Below are 6,490 nucleotides of genomic sequence, written 5' to 3'. Positions count from 1 at the left end.
CGGCTTGTGCCTTAGCCACAAGGCAAGACTACTTCTATCTCCATGGCACAGGCACCCAAAACCCAAGGCGAAAGCTCTTTCTGGTTCCAGGAACCACGGGAAGGGATCTTGGTGGCTAGAGTGTGGTGGGCATTCCAGTGGGGACAGAGCTGGAGCAGCAGCCCTGATTCTTTTTTGTTTGGAAAGCCAGAGTTAGTGATGGTGGCAGGGGGCGGGGGGTGTCCAACATCCTCTGGTTCACACCCCAGATGGCCACAATGGCCAGTGCCAGGCCACGCTGAAGCTGGGAGCCAGGAGCTTTATCCAGGTCTCCCACGTGGGTAGTAGGGACCCAGATACCCGGGCCATCCTCTGCTGCTTTTCCCAGGCCATTAGCAGGACGCTGGGTTGGAAGTAAAGCAGCCAGAACAAAAATCGGCACCCCTACGGGATGCTGGCGTCGCAGGCGGTGGCTTTCCCTGCGGCACCGCAATGCCGCCCCCTCCCTGATTCTGTGAATGGACCAATGTTAAGTCCCAAGTTCGCCCCCTGAGTTGCACATGCCTGGAACAGAACCCAAGAAGTACTTTCTGAAGGTTTTGTGCCAACCACAGCCCTGGCACTCCCAGGGTCACCGCGGAGCCTGTGGCCGGCTCTGAGCACGGTGAATCTTTGAAATCTGAATTCACCCAAAACCCACAGCCACAAAAGATGAGTCAGAAGTCGTAGTCAGAATCTAACCAGTTTTCCCACAAAAAAAAAAAAGAGAGAGAGAGAGAGAGAGAGAGAGAGAGAGAGAGAAAGGTCAACACTAACCGGGGGATTTTTAAAAACAGACTTTACTTTTGAGGATGGACAGTTCCCCTACGTTCTGCCCCCAGTTTGCCCATCATCGACGTCTTACACAGTGCAGTGCCTTTGCCAAAGTTCCTGAAGCAGTCCTGACACTGCTTTTAGCTAACTGCTCATGGCTCTCCTGGATTTCCTCGGTGTCGCCTGTTTTTTTCTGTGCCGGAATCTCACCCGGGAGACCTTGCTATGGTGAGTCCCGGCTGGGCCCTTTCTCACCCGTCCCCTGCTCTCCTGTGGCTGTCACAGCTTTGAGGAGTGCTGACAGGGTACTTTGTAGAATTGGAGTGTGTCGTGTGTCGCCTGTTTGTCTCATGAGTGCACTAGGGTTCGTTATTTTTTTATTGTTTTTGAAGAAAAAGCCACACAAAATGAACCATTTTTTTTTTTAAATTATTCATTTATTTGAAAGGCAGGGTTACAAGGAGAAAGAAAGAGACCTTCTATCCCCCGATTCACTCTCCAAACGGCTGCAACTCCAAAGCGAGAAGCCAGGAGCTTCTTCCAGGACTCCCATGTAGGTACAGAGGCCCAAGGACTTGGGCCATCTTCTACTGCTTTCCAGGCACATTAGCAGGGAGCTGGATCAGAAGTGGAGCAGCTGGGACTCGAACCCATGTGGGACGCCGGCGTTGCAGATGGCGGCCTACCCTGCCGCACTACCGTGCCAGCCACAGACGATGGGTGTTGATGTGTTTCTTTTAGCAGCCGTGTGGCCTCTCTCACTGAATGCTTACACCCCACCCCACTCCGCGCAGTGCATGATCGCTGCCCGCTGCCCTGGTTTGCCAGACTCAGCAGTGCGGTTCAGAGAGGAGCAACTTCCCGCCAGCACAGAGCTTTCGGGCGGCGGAGCAGAGACGGGCAGCAGAGCTGTGAGCTCCCCACTGCCTGTCCCACCAAAAGAGCACCGCCCGTGAGCTCCGTTGGCTTCTGTGGGGCAAACCATGAACAGGAAGGGAGTAGGGCTCAGTACATTTCCGTCTCCCTCGATCCGAAGCCTGGTGCGGCCCTGTGAGTCCCCTTCTGTGCCAGAGCGAGGCTCCCTTCCCCGCCTTCTAGCCACACACCACACACCTGTGCCCCCACCCTCCGTGTGTCCATCTGCAGCCTCGCATAGCGGGCTGCCCTGGGGAAGAGGGACGGTGCTCTGTGTAACGGCGGTGCCTGCCCCTCCCCCGCCACGCCGAGGGCACGCTGCCTGTCCCCGCAGCCCCTGTCCAGCATGGCATTTGGGGGCTATGTCTCGAGTTGGAGGTGATGCTTGTCCCTACCCCCTGGGGTTAGCAAGGCCTCGGGAAGGCAGCCGTGGAACCTGGGAATCGGAAATAATAATAAAAACAAAAACAAAAACAAAAAAACCTGTGGTCTTAAGAGCACAGGGTCTCCCTTACCCCAAGCAAATAAACGCAGAGCAGAACGGGAGCAGCGGCCGCCACCCACGGGAGTCCAGTGCCAAGGCCACCATGGTCACCACGCACTGCAGGCCCCAGGCTGCCTCTTACCTGAGACAGTGATGTACGCTCTGCTGGGACTGTGCCTCCTGTTTGCTGTGGATGTGGGTGACGCACCCCAACATCCAGCCCCGCCGAATCCTCAGAGCAGCCCTGGGGGCGTGCACCCCCCGGGAGGAGCCAACCAGCTGTTTCCAATGGGCTGTTGGAGGTCCCAGCCTGCTGTGCCTCATTGATTTCTTTATTCATCCACTTCGCACTTTGAACACTTTATTCATCCGACACCGATTTATTGAGCTCCTGTTATAAGCCAGGGTGCTTTTGTGGGCACCACTCTAGGCACCGCCCTTGGCGTTGTTCCAAAGCCAAGGGTGAGCCATTAAAGAAGACAGGCTGTAGAAAAGTGTAAAACAACCTCTCTCCTAGAGACGCCAGATCCGACTCGCACACAAGCCCGGGCTAAGACTGAAGAGCACTTTTCCCACACCTGCCTTTGAAAGAAACCAACCTAGAAGTGCAGACTGGGATGTGGGGTGGGAAGGAGCCCTTCCAGGCCAGCCCCTGGTGCCCCGTACGTGAGGGGTCCAGCTCCCCCACCACCGTGCGCACCATGGGGGCAGCCCTTCAAGGTGCTGGGTGCCTGAGTGCACAGGTGTGTTTCTGGAAGTCTCCTGCATGGCCAAGACTGAGACACCGGATGTGAGCATCACCGCCCCCACCCCTGTAGTGACAGATGGCGCTCAGTGGCCCTGGTGTTGGCAATAGTTGTAAAAAAAAAAAAATCCCAGAATGAAAACATGAACGTACATGTAAGATAATCAGCTCAAGGTCATCAGGTGTTGATGTCTTAGCTGATGTCCCCAGTCCTGGAACAACTCCCTGAGGGATAGGAGGGACACTGACAGCAAACGTCACCCCTCACTGTGTGCCAGCCCCCAGGTACTCAGCATCCGCAACTCCGTGGACATGGAGACGACCCCCAGGTTTGGAACCGCTGCTGTGCCCAGTAAGAAAGGAGGCATCCATGGCAGAGAGACGCTTTTTTTCTTAAAAGATTTATTTATTTACTTGTAAGTCAATTACACAGAGAGAGGAGGAGCAGCAGAGAGGGGGGGGGTCTTCCATCCGCTGGTTCACTCCCCAACAGGCCACAATGGCCAGAGCTGTGCCCATCTGAAGCCAGGAGCCAGGACCTTCTTCCTGGTCTCCCACACGGGTGCAGGGGCCCAAGGACTTGGGCCATCCTCTACTGCTTTCCCAGGCCATAGCAGAGAGCTGTATCGGAAGTGGAGCGGCCAGGATTTGAACAAGCACCCATATGTGATGTCGGCACTACAGATGGCAGCATTACCTGCTACGCCTCAGCGCCGGCCCCTGAGAGACAATTATTAAATTGCCTAAGATCCCACGCGAGCCCTGGTGGAGCTCAGCCCAGGTTGTAAAGCACAGGCCTTTATCTGCTTCAAGAAAGGAGCATTTCATTCCCAGCTTCGGGCCCTTGGTGAGATGCTCCGCTGTGCCCCAGGGCCCCTGTGGGGTCCGGTCAAGCGTGGCGTGAAGAGAGATATTTGGCAAGGTCACTGGGTCGTTCTGACCTTGGAACTCACACGGCGGTGACTTTGCCCTACCTATGCTTCCAAACTCCTCCATCTCTTGATGCTGCAATTTGGATCTTTTATTCTGCTTGACACATTGCAGCATCTTCGACAGATGGCTTCGCCCTCCCAGCCCTGGGAAATAGGACACAGTTGCTGGTCAGGTTGCCGCGGCAGGGTCCTCTCTGGATATCTGGAAGGCTGGGCAGTGTCTGGGGACAGTGATGGGGAGCGAGGGGTTCTGAATATCCCAGACCAAAGCGAAGAGGAGAAACTGGATTACCTGGGTGAACCCTTAGCGTCTATTTTTTAAAAAGATTTTTATTTATTTATTTGAGAGGCAGTAATACAGAAAGAGGGGAAGGCAGAGAGAAAGGTCTTCCTTCCACTGGTTCACTTCCCAAGTGGCTGTGTCAGCCAGAGCTGAGCCAATCCGGAGCCAGGAGCTTCCTCTGGGTCTCCCACATGGGTGCAGGGGCCTAAGCACTTGGATCATCTTCCACTGCTTTCCCTGGTGCATTAGCAGGGAGCTGGATCAGAAGTGGAGCAGCCGGGACTCGAACCAGCGCCCAGATGGGATGCTGGTGTCACAAGCAGAGAGCCCTGGCACCTGTTTTGCAGCTGACTTTGGGAGAAACGGTGATCGAGGTGATAGACACACCGTGGGATTCTCCACCGATCACGGGTCAGAAGCCCCTGCACCCCCTCGCCACCGAGGGGCCTCCCCGAGGCTGCTGATTCTGGCAACTTACTCTGGCAGTTTCGCGGCGAGCCCCTAAGCACGGGCTGCGCTGCGAATCCCCCTGGCCTTGACTAAGAACTGCACCCTGGGAGGGAGGCGCGGGGGCCCCCTGCTGCGGCATAGTGGGTGAGGCCACCACCTGCCATATGGGTGCCGGTTCGAGTCCCGGCTGCTCTACTTCTGATCCGGCTCCCAGCTAATGGCCTGGGAAGGCAGGGGAGGATGGCCCAAATGCTTGGGCCCCTGACCCATGTAAGCTCCAAGCTCCTGGCTTAGGCCTGGACCATCCCCAGCCATTGTGGCCATTTTGGAAAGTGGCCACACCCTCCAAAACCTAACCTAACCCTTCTTCAAGGGGGTTGTCAGAGCTGATGTGCCCAAGGCCTGATTCTTTTTAAAACAACAAAATGGAGACCGTCAGTCTTGTGTAAATAAGTGTAGTGTCTGGGGATAAAGCTGGGCCAGAGAGGCGTGAGCTCACCATGTTTGTAGAAGAGAATGAAGGCCGGCGCCGCGGCTCACTTGGCTAATCCTCCGCCTGTGGCACCAGCACCCCGGGTTCTAGTCCCGGTTGGGGCGCCGGATTCTGTCCCGGTTGCCCCTCTTCCAGTCCAGCTCTCTGCTGTGGCCCGGGAGGGCAGTGGAGGATGGCCCAGGTGCTTGGGCCCTGCACCCACATGGGAGACCAGGAGGAAGGACCTGGCTCCTGGCTTCGGATCAGCACAGCGTGCCGGCCGCAGTGGCCATTTGGGGGGTGAACCAACGGAAAAGGAAGACCTTTCTCTCTCTCACTGTCTAATTCTGCCTATCAAAAAGAAAAAAAGAAGAAGAAGAAGAAGAAGAAGAAGAAGAAGAAGAAGAAGAAGAGAATGAGAGAGAATGCTGGGAGAGTTGCCCGCTCCACCTTCATGCAAATCCCAACTCTGCAATAAAACGGAGGCACTGGGACAGCGTCATAAGCTGTGACTGCTTTGCCGCAAGGGGCGAGCTCAGATCGCAACATCCGACAGCAAGAATTGATTCCCCAGGCTTCAGACTCATAACTTCCCCAACCTAATCCCTCTTGAAGATGGACGGCTCATTTTCCCAGCTATGGGAGTGTTACAGCTGATGGCTCGTGGCTGCGATGTCCCCCGGACTGGTTCACCACCAGAGACAACCACCTGGCCAGAGGTCACGCCTCTTCGCTGGCAGCCACACCCCAAGATTAGCAGGGGGCCTTCCCTCCACGTATAACAACATAGGGGCCCTCCCGGCCGTAGAACTCCCATGGGAACTAATCGCTCTGTGCCAATGGCTTGTGCCCCAGCAGGCTCCAGCCCTAATGCCATCTGCTCAGCAGGTGTCAGTCCCAAGAGCAGTCCCCAGACAATGCCCTGCACCCAAATCTTCTACTCAGAGGCTGCTCCCTGGGGAGCCACAGTGTCCAACCCAAGAGACTCGCCGCCATCCTCAAGGGAGTGAGAAGAGATGTTGAAAGCAAGGATTCCAAGGACGGGACCTGGGGACTCCAAGGCTTAGTGATGTGGGGAATCAGAAGGCACCCAAGAGGTGAGAAGGATCAGGCAGAGGGGCAGGTGGACAACGGGGAGCGCGGCGCCCGGGGATGTGTGCGGAACATCGACTTCAGATGCTGCTGGTCAGGAAAGGGAAGATGAACTTTGACCCTGGAATTCGACTGGGAGGTCGTTGTGATGAGGATGAGAGTAACCATCACTGGGGCACCACTTCACAGCTTTCAGGATGTGCTCATTAACCACAGCTGTGAGGAATGGGGGGACGGGCATTTTATTCCAGGGTTTTCCAGCAAAACAAAGCCACTGGGATGTGTGTGTTTGTGTGTACTTGTTTATTGTCTCTGAGGGATGAGC

The sequence above is a fragment of the Lepus europaeus genome, chromosome 3, assembly GCF_033115175.1.
Source record: "Lepus europaeus isolate LE1 chromosome 3, mLepTim1.pri, whole genome shotgun sequence".
In the NCBI taxonomy this organism is placed as follows: Eukaryota; Metazoa; Chordata; class Mammalia; order Lagomorpha; family Leporidae; genus Lepus; species Lepus europaeus.
This window is presented reverse-complemented; position numbering follows the sequence as displayed.